Genomic DNA, 14,658 nt, shown 5'->3' with positions numbered 1-14,658 from the left:
ATGTCCTTCAAATTGATTGCAAAGAGCTGTGTTAAAAGGCTCTTCAAGAAACGGAGAAGCCATGACATAAACATGTGTCTTCTTTCCTACCTAAAAGATCTAAACAATTAGTAGATGCAAATGCTTGGTTTTAACATGGGAAGGAGAACAACTTAGGCTGTAACAATCTGTGTTATTCAACTTTTAACCCATCTGAAACAGGGGATAAATAGTGAAATGACCAGGTTTGCTACTGATTAAAAATTAAAAATTATTCAGGACAGCTAAAACTGTGGTTGACTGATCAGTTCCAGAATGGTCTCTCAAGTTTAAGTGGAACTCATTTTATAATTTAACACAGTCAATGTTGATAAACACAAAATAATACACATGGAATAGAATATATTCTTACAGAAATCTAAATTAGTTATTCAGAAAAAAATCTTAAAATTATTGTAGGCAGTTTTTTGCATAATTCAAAACAGAAAGGTAAATAAAAAGTTGAGATTCATTAGAACTGAAATGAAGATGAACTATGGAGTATTATTGTATGAATCCATAGCATCTATACTGAACATTGTTTGCAGTTGTATTGAAAATATTTTAGAAAAGCAAAACTGGAATAAGTGCAAAAAAACCCAATGGGATGATTGAAGAATAAACAAAACAGGTAGGATTTTTCAGCTTTAAAGAGATGGTTGAGAGGAATATAGCAAAGCCTTAAGATCATGAATTGTCTGAAAATAGAATATTTATTCACTTTTTCCATAAAACAAAAACTTCAAATTATCACACAGGACATTTCAGCAAAAAGTAACATTTTTTCCATGACATACATATTTAACTTACAGCAATTGTTTCTCCTGTGTCTTTCAGCATATATCTATGTTCAGAAAGAGATTGACTGAGCTTGCTATTTGGCTCTCATATTTTCTTACTCCTGTCTTCAACTGTCCCACTACTGTAATATTTTCTGTTGTAGGCCATGCTGTACTGCAATTTCATATTCGACTCTCATTCTAACTTTTTATTTGCCTTATAACCATTTGACTTTATACTTGACAAGTTTCAAGCAGTTGTTTCTATTACCTCCATCCTTATGGTATCTATTTCCTTTAATACAACTGTTTCTAATCCACAATAGTAATGTCAGTTTCATGAATTTTCACTTAGCAGCGAAGTGTAAAGGTTTGTGATCCATAAAAAATGCATAATTTTAACAATATCTGTGTTTGTGGTGAAGACACACCCTTCCTGACAGTGCTGTTACCTCTGTTCTATTTTCTAGATGTGTATCAGGCTGATTACCTCACTAGCGCTACGTTTCAACGTTTTATGTTGTCCTTTTTGCCAGTATAGCAACTTCGTTTTATCATGTATTTGTCAGTGCAAGTTAACTAAAAATTTTCTGGAATTTAATTGCATTTCATTGAAATTAAAATGTCAGTGATGTTGTTTTTATAAACTAGGTAATTAAACTCTTCTATCCTATTACACAGTAAATGAACATACAAATTTAAGCAAATAATTAAAAGATGGCAATTCCTTAATCCCTTTTCTTATATTTCATTTGAGATAATATTTTGTTTACCATATACTCTTACAATACAGCATAACATTACTGCAGCTATCTTAAAAGTGACTTCTATGCTTTTATTACTTCCTGTAAAACTCCCCTCTAAATATATCCAAGCTCAATGGAAAGGATATTTTTAGAAACTGATTTTCTTTTTCCCCACTGACTTTGGAAGCTGAGTATTTGATCAATGCCACTTCAGACTGATATGATACAGTAATGTTACTCATTTAACAATACTTTTCCTTGTGGTTTTGCCCCATAGTGCCACAAAAGAACGGTTCTGTCTTATTTGGATTGGTGCTGTCTTCATTATGCAAGATGGGTATTACCATTGCTTTTAGTCATCTGATGTATATTATATATACCTTCCTGAAATCTGAAACTTTCTTAGGTCTGCTGTTTTTTCAGAATTTAGTCATTTTACTGGCAGTTTTTGCAACTATCCCATTTTTAGCTGCGCTGCTATTCTTTCGCTTTCTTCTGCTGTAGTAGTGTTTTCGTTGAGTGTACCCAATTGTACATGCCTGTAATGCAGACTGGTGTTCAGCAGTCTGTCAAAGTGCTGTCTCCATACTGCCATCCCCCCTTAACATTTATGGACAGAAAAGGTAATTTTGCAGTTAATATAAGGGGACAGTCCTTTTATCTTCCTGGGAGAAATGAAACATTTACAGCAGGAGTAGACAAACACATAACTTTACAATGGCCCGTGAACGATATGGCAGCCACATTAAAATGAAGCAGGGAAGGAAGGGGTCTTTGAAAGGGGTGTTTCAGGATCACTTTTCCTTTGCGTGTTATGCTTAGCTGAGTTTAATGTGATCTCAGGCATGCAACCAGTGTGGTACAAAGGAGTAAGTGGCAGACTTTAAGCAGTGAAAATATTCACATAGGCAGTTACTATGACCGCTTTTTGACAAGGCTTTCTTTTGAGGTCATAGATGTGGGATGTAAGGGATGGTTACAGTCTTGCATATCTAGTAGTCTTTACTTGCTGAAACATTTCAGTAAACTTGGACTTGCCTCAGACTTTTTAACTCTTGGATCTGTAAGACACATAGATATTTAAAGGACTTGTACTTGTTTACTAAAATATATTTATATTCTTTTGCATAAATAAGTGATTGTGGAAAAACATATCATTTGCTAACAATTACTTTAGAAATATATCCTCTTCCACATGTTTTTTTTCCATTTTAAAAGGAAATGGGCACACAGCTTTCACTTCACAGCTACAGATATTAAGAGTCCATCAAGTCAGTCATGGGTATGACTGATACGATTCCCATAGATAGGTGAAAGTATGCTGCAAATTGGAGGGTTGATGAGTTATACATAGAGTGAAAACCTGCTCTACCTGACTAAAGGTAATGCAAGAGTCTTCAAAGCGTTGTCTTGCAGGAAAGAGATTCAAGCTAAAAAGAATGTATCAGCTGAGCAATACAATTATTATTGTACTCTCTGAAATTAAATTTGTGGCATTTGCATGTTCACTGTGAGAAAACTTGCAAAGAATAGAATTGGAGGCAGGAGACAATCAATGGAAAATCACCATAGCCATGTGTGGCAAAAATACAGAAACTATATTTCTACTGGATAAATAAACTACAGAGGGACTTAAAATACTAGCACTAAGGAGGGCAATGTTTTATCAAAGCTGTGTATGGCAAACTATCCTGAAGGTGAAGTTAAATATAATGCTAAATATAGTTCTTCTGCTGTCCTCACTAAAATGAGAGATGAAAATATGATGCAAGAAGGAGGAAACCATTGGGTGGAGGGTCTTTGTAATCAATTGATTAACCCTTTCTTTACTGTAAGATAACTTGGCCAAACATACAAGCTACTGAGTTCTAAGGCAGACTTGTTCACATCTGCTTTTTCTGCTTCCTTTCCACACTCCATAGGCATTACCACTGCATGCATTTCACAAGACATGACACTAAAGCAGGTCATATTTTTGGAACAGGACAAAACTTGTGTTGCTATAGATATGTAGGTTTGGCTATTGATCTATTCAAGAAAATAAGACAGGTTTCAGAAGAAATGTAAATAGTATATTAATGTCAACCAACATTTATAGAAAATTATGTTACAGTTTAAAATGTACATTGTCACTTCTTATTTCTACCCCCCTGGACTAGAGAATGGAGAATTGTAGTTGGAAAAAAGAGTGGCTTATTGACTTTGGCAGTCAGTTGAAAGTCTTATAAAAATCCATTTATACACAAGGACAGTGGAAAAGTAGAAAACGAAACAGGAAAAGGAAACATAATTGCAAATTGAACTCAGATTAAGACTTTTTTCTTTTACATCATCAAATAAGACCTTCCTTTCATAGTTGTCCTAAAATAATATGTATTTATTGTTTTATATAACTTCTTTTATATTTAGCTTCATTAAAATTACATGACTTGCAAAGAGTAAGATTTATTTAAACTCATACATTTCAAAGCTTCACAAAACCAATTAATAGAGTAAAAAGTACCTCTATTAGTGGGGATCTATTTAATAAAACATTCTTCCAAACATGTCTATTGTCTATTTTAACACTCCCGTCATCAGTCTAGTTGGTTGTCTCCTGCATATGCATGTCCATAGCTATGAATATGTAAAATGCATTGAAACTGCTGGATGAAATGAGTCAATAAATGGAAAGTAGTGCAGAAGTGCAATAAGTATTCACATTTTATTTTTTTAAGTGAAACTTAAGAAACAAATTAAATTTCCTTAGAAGAAAGGAATTAAGTCAACTAAATTTTCGCCTACCATTGAAAGCTGAAGCCCCTTTACACACATAATATTGCAGCTCATTCAAGACATTGTAGAAAGTACTTGCAAAGAGAAACCTGCTGACTTCTCAGTTGTATGTCTTCATCAAATTGAAGGTCTGGAGATTTCTCTCCTCAGAAATCTGGATTATCAATTGGAATCCACTTTGGAAATGCTCTCCAGAAACAGCATACTTCAAAAAGTCATTAGACATTATCTTATTTCATGACCTTTCTGAAGACATAAATACTATTACAGTGGTGCCTTGGAAGAGTATTGCACCAGTTACCGCAGTGTCTACATACTGGTCTGCCCTCTGACCCCAGCCTGGTGTTGCCATCTTGAGCTATAACAGAAATCCACTGCATGCTTGGATCATCCTTTTCCATGCAATACAGATACAACTCCACCAGGTCTGACTTCCACTGGCTTTTCCTGTATCTTTCCTTCAGAACTGTCTGTCAGCCACATACACATTTCACCTCTCTTCATCTCTGTAAATAAAACTTCATATGAGAAAATACCAAACATTTTTAGCACTTTGCTGTGCCACCCTGGCAGGAACTCAGAGGGGATTAATAAGGTACTATTGAACATTTCTGGGCTCATAGGGTTCCTTTTGGCAATTTCCTTTGGTTATAGCAGCAGTCAGTGCCAATTCAAACTTAGATTAAAAGCTGCCTATGTCTACACCATCGAGAGAAACCAGGCTTCAGGGGTTGCTTGTTATACACGTCACAATTATAAATGATATCATGTATAAAATACATAGAATGAAAGCAATCACCCAGCTTTGGTGGTTTACTAGCTTTTCTGGTCAGTGCCAATATTTTAGATTTACCAGTCAGAGCCAAATTTCAGTATCTTGGCCGCTGAAACAGGAAAAGAGAAATTGGACCAGATCAGACTTCAAGGGATTGTAAGAAGCCTAGTTCAGGTGTTTTATGCATGGTTGTGCTATGTATGCTGTCTAATACTGTGAGCTGGTACAGGGATCCAGGAGACATCTTTGGCTGTAGATGACATCATCAGATGTAGACTCTGGGAAACGGAACAAATTTCAAAAGTGGCATAGCCTGTCCTCTGAATTAAAAGTTGCACACAGGAAAGATCTCGCACTGTTGGGAAGTAGCAATGGCCAGCAACATAAGCTGGTTTAAAGCTGTACTTAATATAGACCTGTAGACTCTGCGTAACCATCAAACACAGAAAAAAAAGTCTTAGTATTTGTACTTGAAGAGTGAAGACCCTTCCAGGCATCCATACCCAACAATGAACGTAGTTGCTGCTTAATTAGACCAACTGCTGTAGCAGAAGTTTCAAAAGTGTCACACATACTGTGAATGCAACACAATGGATCTTTCTGGAAACAATTACTCTGTGGGAACTGCTGTTCGGTTTCCCAATGTGACCTTGGAGTTTAATGATACCCTTTCCATTGGAAGACTTGTTTAGAACACATAAGCAAACCAATGCATAAAATGGCTTTATGGGTCCTGGTGTTTCCCCTTTTTCTTCTGCATTCTTCTCAAACACTTGAAAATCTATTCAAAATTTCAACTGCATTCTAGGAAGTTTCCTTATTTTATATAATGCTCTCTTTAGAAGAGATCTGGCACAGAACAAAATAGTATTATTCAGTTGATCTTCCAGGGAAGGAAGAGGAAGGAAGGAAACAAGATGAAAAAGGACATGACTGCCAGATGCTTCCCTGTGGGACAACATTACACCAACACCTTTCACAACTTCCCTGTCTGCCAAGATATGTAGTGTTAAATCTGCTCAGGACAGGAGATGGACAATCTCATTCAGTTCCAGATAGGAGGAGTCAGTGTTGATAGTCACTCTGATTATAGTATCTCTACTAGTCCATGGCATTTTCTACAGCTTTTTGCCCATATACTTTTAGCTTCTGCTAGAGAGATGGCACCTAAGACCACAATTTGCAGTGGAAAGGCAGTGTAGATTGTATTACAGGACCATCTCTGAAAGGGAGACAGTTGGGGAAGGTAGGCAAGTGTCAGGGGAGAGAAGCAATGGGTCATGCAAATATGTCATGAAAATCCCTATTTGTTCACTTCTGGGGATGGTTCTGGGACATTTGGTGACATAATGCTGATAGGTATTGTTTTATTAGTGATATCCTGTTCTTTGTGAGAAGGAACAAGATATCACTCTTGTGAGAAGAGGGAGTTGAGCCACCCATTTGAAGAGGACAGATGTGGGACTTAGGTAGCAGGCATTAGTCAAAGGATGAGGAAGTATGTATTCTTCTTTCTGCTGATAGTTGCTGGCATGCTGGAAAGAGGACTAGAAGAGGATTTAATTCTTATCTAGCTCAATAGAGCTGGAGAAACCATGGTCAGGGCATGAAGTGCACTTTCCCTTTCCTTTAGGAGTATAACTGGCTGCACAAGAACAGCTGGTGGGAAGAGCCATTGTGAAGAAAGAGCTGGAAGATGGGGCTCCCTTATCCTTTGCTTGGGAGGTCCTTTAAGCTGAGGTCCTCTCTCAGTCCCCACTTGACCCACACCACAGCTGCATTAATGTCATGTCCATGCCTTGACTTCCACTTCATTGATCCAGGCCCTAATCCAGAGCCATGTGTTTATGAAACAACGATAGAGACACTGAGCTCTGGACAAACAACACTACACAGGCTATGCTGGGTGTATGAGACAGGTGCCATGCATGATCAATGACATGATGATGATAAAATAAAAAGTGTTATGTTCTTCTCCTGGAGTGCAGTATAGCTGTGATGCAAATGGCTCCTGAGTTAAAGCTATAACCCTTTCTCAGGAGCTAGTTTCTTTCAGCACACTCTAGTGCAAATGTCAAATATTTTACAGATGTAACCACAAAAAAATAAATCACAATAAAGTTATAATAGGGTATCTGTTTTCAGGGACGCCTTTTCCTTTATTCAGATAAATAATATTTCACCAAATTATTCAGAAAAGAAAGATTTCTTAGTAATCTTATCAGAAAGGTGGCAAATTTCCAGGAATTAGCCATATTCAGTTACAGAGACTGGAAAGCTCTCCAAAACATAATAGTACTTCTTTATTCCTTCTAAATCAGAATGACAAAGTCCATCGTTGTGGTATCTCCATGTGCGTATTGCAATCACTTCTCATTGTAGGAGGTGAAGTATTACCAAATGTGTCCTGGGTATTAAAACTCTCTGAATAAATCACATGGTAATTCTGTTTAGGAAGCATCCAATGATGTTTTGATACATGCCTTGGGGATAGGTACTACTTATTTTCTTTCAGATACCAATATAAAGGTGTAGCCTTCCCACCATGTATTTTCAAGATTTAATGGCACTTTTAATTGGTGGTCAGACAAAGACCTCCCAGAAAGAGACTTGAGATAAATATCCACAGTGCATTACAGAATCATTTAATCATCAAAAGCACTGCTTTGTACAGGGACAATTTAGAAGGACAGAAAACATACCTTTGCCTAGGGCACTTTTGTCTCTGCAACTTCCTTGCTTATGTCAGAAGTTCAAAAGTATTGTTAAGTCTTTTCTGTGCCATTTGTTTTCAGTCCTTAAAGAGATCAAGCTTCTATTTCGGTTTCCTCCTTCTGGGAGGAAAGAGTAGACAGCAGGAGTAGGGAAAGGAGAGGAGAACCTCTTGAAGGGAACCTTGGGGTGAACAAGGTTCTTGTAACTGACAACATATATGATGCAGACAAATAGGAATGGTCAAAGCAGTTGATGTTGAGCACCTAATATTAATGGGTACTGTGCTTTGACCTATTTCTAGACTGTTGCTGTGGACTGACTGCTCACTCATGCTGGAATTCAATAGGGATGCGCCTGGATCATGTCTTCTTCTTTACTCTCTTCTGAAAGGCATCAAGCCATGCTTTCTGAAACCACCTGTATGGGGTTTGCATAGCAAGGTTTTGGTAGCAGGGGGGGCTACAGGGGTGGCTTCTGTGGGAAGCTGCTAGAAGCTTTCCCTATGTCCAATAGAGCCAATACCAGCCGGCTTCAAAACATATCTGCCACTGGCTAAGGCCAAGCCAATCAGCAACGGTGGTAGTGCCTCTGGGATAACATATTTAAGAAGGGGAAAAATATCTGTGCAACAGCAGCCAGAGAAGAGAAGAGTGAGAATATGTGAGAGAAAGAACTCTGCAGACACCAAGGTCAGTGAAGAAAGAGGGGGAGGAGAGGCTCCAGGCGCCAGAGCAGAGATTCCCCTGCAGCCCCTGATGAAGACCATGGTGAGGCAGGCTGTGCCCCTGCAGCCTATGGAGGTCCATGGTGGAGCAGATATCCACCTGCAGCCCGTGGAGGACCCCAAGCCAGAGCAGGTGGATGCCTGAAGGAGGCTGTGACCCCATGGGAAGCCCACGCTGGAGCAGGCTCCTGGCAGGACCTGTGGACCCATGGAGAGAGGAGCCCACGCTGAAGCAGGTTTGCTGTCAGGACTTGTGACCCCACGGGGGACGCACGCTGGAGCAGTCTGTTCCTGAAGGACTGCACCCCGTGGAAAGGACCCATGCTGGAGCAGTTTGTGAAGAACTGCAGCCCGTGGGAAGGACCCACGTTGGAGAAGTTCGTGGAGGACTGTCTCTCGTGGGAGGGATCCCACACTGGAGCAGGGGAAGAATGTGAGGAGGAAGGAGTGGCAGAAACAACATGTGATGAACTGACAGCAACCCCCATTCTCTGTCCCCCTGTGCTGCTCAGGAGGAGGAGGTAGAGAACTTGGGAGTGAAGTTGAGCCTGGAAAGAATGGCAGGGGTGGGGGAAGGTGTTTTTAAGATTTCATTTTATTTCTTATTATGCTACTCTGATTTTGATTGGCAATAAATTAAATTAATCTCCCCAAGTCGAGTCTGTTTTGCCTGTGACTTTAATGGTGAGTCATCTCCCTGCCCTTATCTCGACCCATGAGTATTTTGTTATATTTTCTCTCCCCTGTCCAGATGAGGAAGGGGATTGATAGACCCGCTCTGGTGGATACCTGGTATTCAGCCAGGGTCAACCCACCACACCATCCCCAGTGCAAACTAAATTATTATATATTTGTTCAGTCAGGAGATTACTTTCCGATATGCATTCCCTGATCAGAACTATAATGCTAATGTAGATGCACCACCAGTGTTGTCAGCTGAAGGCCCCAAAGTGGAGGGAGCAGTGAGACACATTAACAAACTTAATTTCTTCCCTACTTTTTGCCTCACCTGATCCTCAGTAGTGAAAGTTCCTAATTGTAGCTTTCCTTCTCCCACTTTTTTCCTTCATCATTTCACTCCCCCTTCCAAATACTAAAACAAAAAACATATCAGTCTTCCAAGACTGGGAAACCAGTTAGGCAGATCCAAAAAACTGAAATCAGCACATGTACCTTTGGGTGTTATGCCAGGACTCTGAACCATGTAAGATTTCTCCTTCAGTAATAATATTTACTTTTTAATCACGAAATATGAGAACATCTGTGTTATAAAAAATCAGGGTGGAGAGGAATAGTAGTAAAGGGGAGGGCATTCTTTAGAAGAGTGTAAACAGATAAACTGTGTAATCTGCTATGAGAAGATATTAGTCTGTGAGCTCTGAAATGGCCCCTGAATTGGGTTTGTGTGGCAAAGTTTTGGTAGCAGGGCGGCTACGTGGGTGGCTTCTGTGGGAAGCTGCTAAAAGCTTCCCCTACGTCCAACAGAGCCAATGTCAGTCGGCTCCAAAATGCACCCGCTGCTGGCCAAGGCCGAGCCAATCAGCGACAGTGGTAGTGCCTCTGTGATAACATATTTAAGAAAGGGGAAAACAACTGTGCAACAGCAGCCAGAGAAGAGAAGAGTGAGAATATGTGAGAGAAACAACCGTGCAGACACCAAGGGCAGTGAAGAAGGAGGGGAGGAGGTTCTCCAGGAGCTGGAGCAGAGATTCCCCTGCAGCCTGTGGTGAAGACCACGGTGAGGCAGGCTGTGCCCCTGCAGCCCATGGAGGTCCATGGTGGAGGAGATATCCGCCTGCAGCCCGTGGAGGACCCAAGCCGGAGCAGGTGGATGCCTGAAGGAGGCTGTGACCCCATGGGAAGCCCACGCTGGAGCAGGCTCCTGGCAGGACCTGTGGACCCATGGAGAGAGGAGCCCACGCTGGAGCAGGTTTGCTGGCAGGACTTGTGACACCGCGGGGGACCCACGCTGGAGCAGTCTGTTCCTGAAGGACTGCACCCCGTGGAAAGGACCCACGCTGGAGCAGTTCATGAAGAACTGCAGCCTGTCGGAAGGACCCACGTTGGAGAAGTTCGTGGAGAACTGTCTCCCATGGGAGGGATCCCACGCTGGAGCAGGGGAAGAGTGTGACCTGTCCTCACCCTGAGGAGGAAGGAGCAGCAGAGACAACGTGTGATGAACTGACCACAACCCCCATTTCTTGTCCCCCTGTGCTGCTGGAGGGGGAAGAGGTAGAGAATTCGGGAGTGAAGTTGAGCCCGGGAAGAAGGGAGGGGTGTGGGAAAGGTGTTTTTAAGATTTGGGTTTATTTCTTATTATCCTACTCTGATTTGATTGGTAATAAATTAAACTATTTTGCCCAAGTGGAGTGTGTTTTGCCTGTGATGGTAACTGATGACTGATCTCCCTGTCCTTATCTCGACCCATGAGCCTTTCATTATATTTTTCTCTCCCTCGTCCAGTTGAGGAAGGGGAGTGATAATGTGGCTTTGGTGGGCACCTGGCATCCAGCCAGGTCAACCCACCACTGCCCCTCATCTTATAGAATATCCCCTAAGCCAAAACAACAATTCTTTTTAAACATGGAAGTTTCAGAGCTGTCTAACAATATGATGATTTGCTCTGAGTTCTGTTTTTAACAGCTTCAGAAGAACACTGCCATTTAGATCAGCTTTTAACATGTTCTTAAATTGCTATTTTATTACTCTTGCTGACATTCCAGAGGCATGAAATTACCAAATTACGTTAAGAAGATGGTAGGTGGAGGGAGGAAGCAAGTTAAATAACACCAGACAGGCCAAAAATTTGAATCCTTGTCTTTAATTTTCAAGGATATGCTGGTTTAAAAAAGAAAATTCCTCTTAAACTTTTTAAACACTGTAAATATTAATAACTACAGATTCCTTTATGATATAAGGTTATTTTCCTATAGAGATTGACCTTGATTTGAAGTTTTTGTTTGCTTCTTTGTGCGTATACATACATACATAAATACATATATATATGCATATATGAAAAATATATAGGAAAGACTTTACTCATACAGTGATTTTACCAGTGACACCATTGCTAAAGACAGTGGTTCATTCAGATATTCTCAATATTGGCATAAATCTTCGCCCTCTGAATTTCATGAGCATGTTCTCAATAACTGAAATGAGAGCATTTCTGATAATTTATGTAAACTTCAGCTGCATAACAATAGCAGAGATGGATATTGCAATAAATTACATGAAGGTAAATCATTGGGTCATGCTGGCTCAAGTCCTTATTCTGTGAAATAACTCTCAGTTTTATTGTTTTTCAGTAATTTCAAGAAAATCTATTACTGTGTTAAACCAGATAATAGGATAGAAAAAATAATTTAAAAAGCAAGTTGCAGAAAAGAATCATAAAATCATAGAATGGCTTGGGTTGGAAAGAACCTTCAAACATCATCTAGGCCAACTCCTCTGCCCTGAGCAGGGACATCTTTCACTAGATCAGGTTGCTCAAAACCTCATCCAACCTGGCCTTGAACACTTCCAGGGCTCGGGCATCCACAACTTCTCTGGACAAACTGTTCCAGTGTCTCACCACTCTTATATTATAAAAAATTTCTTTAGAGAATTCCTATGGTAGAATGATAATAGAATTTGTCGCCAAATATAAGATTATTTTACAAGATACCAAATGCAGCAATACTCGACAACATTCATGTGCCTGGATGTGCAGTAAGTCACCACATATTTGCTTAAATCTATATATTTTAAAGACTCAGCAACTAGTAAGTATCAGGCAAGTTCAAAATGAGTCCTAAGTAGTATATGCTTGACAATGTGCTATAATCACTAGTTGTCTTACTCCTAAATTTATGGGGTTCTCCCCAAGTTTTAGTTGTTCAATCAAAAACATGTATCTCTCTTCTTTCTCTTTTTCACCTCCACCAATGCAAATTACAATCTTTGTCATCCTAACCTGCGATAAGGGAGTTAAATGGTTGGTTTTGAAATATTAATGATTTTCATGGAAGAACACATACAATACGATAATTTATGGCTCTCCAGCTCTTATTACTCTAAAAGAATTACACTGCTCACCTCTTTTTTGCAGGCTTGTGTACCAGTCTTCCCAAATAAAATCAGTATCTCCTTTTAAAGGCACTTTATGCCTTTATGTTTCAAATTTCCACAATATCCCTGGGTTAATCAATAGAAACTGCCAGTGTGTTACTAAATCTGTAGTTACAATATAATGAATTTTGAATGAGAAATGATTTCTTTTAAGTGTTTCTGAGTGTTACATCCACACTGTGCAAGGGTACGTAAACACTCATCTCTGCATGCTGGACCCTGACTTGTCTCCTCAGATTTATTGGGTTTTTTTAATGTAAATTTATTGCACCTTTATTGCACATTCTGTTCAAGAGAGATATCTTACAGGCTACAATGTTATTGAGCAAAGAGCAAGAGGGAGGGACTCAGAAGATGGTGAAGAAGGGATATAAACTGGATGAAATATATAAACTGATAACATGAGGCATAAAATTCCCGGTTTTTCTCATATTTTTTTCTGCCTTTTTATGGTGGATTAAGAAAATTTTGCATAGAAGGACATTAAAGATCATGCTGAGTATCAAATAGCCTTGTTTCTGGAGAAGCATCCTCATTTTCTTGGGGAGGATGGGTGTTTCCAAAGATAACCATATTTCACATAGTGATAGAATAAAAAAAGGTGGAAGGACCTTGAGCTGGGTCCTGTCTTTGGAGTGAAGAGGAGCATGGAAGACTTCTTTACAGATTGCATGTACATTGTTAACAAGGACAATTTCTGACTGTTGAGTACTTTATTGAACTGCATATTGAGATTTACAATCTGTTTATAGAACTAAATTAGCAACAGAAGCTTATTCTCCAAGATTTTTCTAGTTTTTTGGGAATAAAAGGGTGGAATATCATGTAGTTTATATCTGCCAAACTTTCCTGTTTCTCAGGGTCTCCATATCCCAAGCAACCAGGATTTATTCAGCTCAGCCTACTCTCCATATAACTTCAAATTTTCAAGGTAATATATACCTGAATATGAAACACAACCACTCTTTTTGTAAAACTTTATAAATGTAGAAGAAATTATTTGTGAAGAATGGGTGTTTACATGCAGACTGCAATTTTTCAGTCCTAATTCAGGAACTGAATACTGGAACATAGACAGCCATGTCTCCTCAATATAGACTGTTCGGATGCCAAGTGAAATCTCAACTTTCTATTAACAGCCTTTCCAGCTATATAGCTGTTCAAGAAAATACTTTTATAATAGAATAATATTTTTACAGCAAAAAATGATATATTTTTAATCTTCATCATGTGCAAAAATAGCTGGACCATTTGCTTTCAGTCTTTCCAAATAAATTTAGATTTGGTCAAGAGCCCTGGGGGTAAAAGATACAACCAAGTAAAACAGAGAATGTTTACAATCAAAGCTATTATGAATTTTTAGTTAAATGCAGCTGCTGCCTTTTCCTTCACCAATAATAACGTTGTGCAGATCTTTGTTTGGAGACAAACCCTCATGGGAAACATACTCAAAGACTCATCAGCTAAATGTTAAAGTAAGCTGGCTGGTGATCATCTACAGATTCTGTTACTTATTCTCCACTGTATTTTTAAATGATGATGATGTCATGTATCAGTGTTAAAGAGATGGCAATTAGCTGCATTCAGAAACACATGCAATAATTTGATTACTTAAAGCAGTCATACCTTGAAGTTCAGTTCTGACAGAAGCGCCAGAGGGCTAGACGCTGTACAGAGACACACTAAAATCCAATCCCCAGAAGCCTGCATGTGTGGAAGGGAAATATTCACTCCCTGTGTATGTGTTTGGAAATGATGAGGCAGAGCTAGGAATATTTCTTTACTCTTAGTTTAATGGTGCATTTATACTACTATGGTATCCTACATGTGGTGCATGTTAATATACTCGGAAAAAAAACCCCAAAAATTACTTAAGGGTTGGAAGGTTACATCAGTTGGAGGACAGCCTAGTTAAGCAGTGACTGTTTGACTATTCAGCAGCAATTTGATTTCATAGCTCTTCCCTGAGGCTGTAGCTGGTGGAGATGACAGCTTCATCAGTGGTAGGTGTGT

The sequence above is a fragment of the Gavia stellata genome, chromosome 7, assembly GCF_030936135.1.
Source record: "Gavia stellata isolate bGavSte3 chromosome 7, bGavSte3.hap2, whole genome shotgun sequence".
NCBI classification, from domain to species: domain Eukaryota; kingdom Metazoa; phylum Chordata; class Aves; order Gaviiformes; family Gaviidae; genus Gavia; species Gavia stellata.
The sequence above is the reverse complement of the archived record's forward strand: the minus strand, read 5'-3'. Positions refer to the sequence as shown.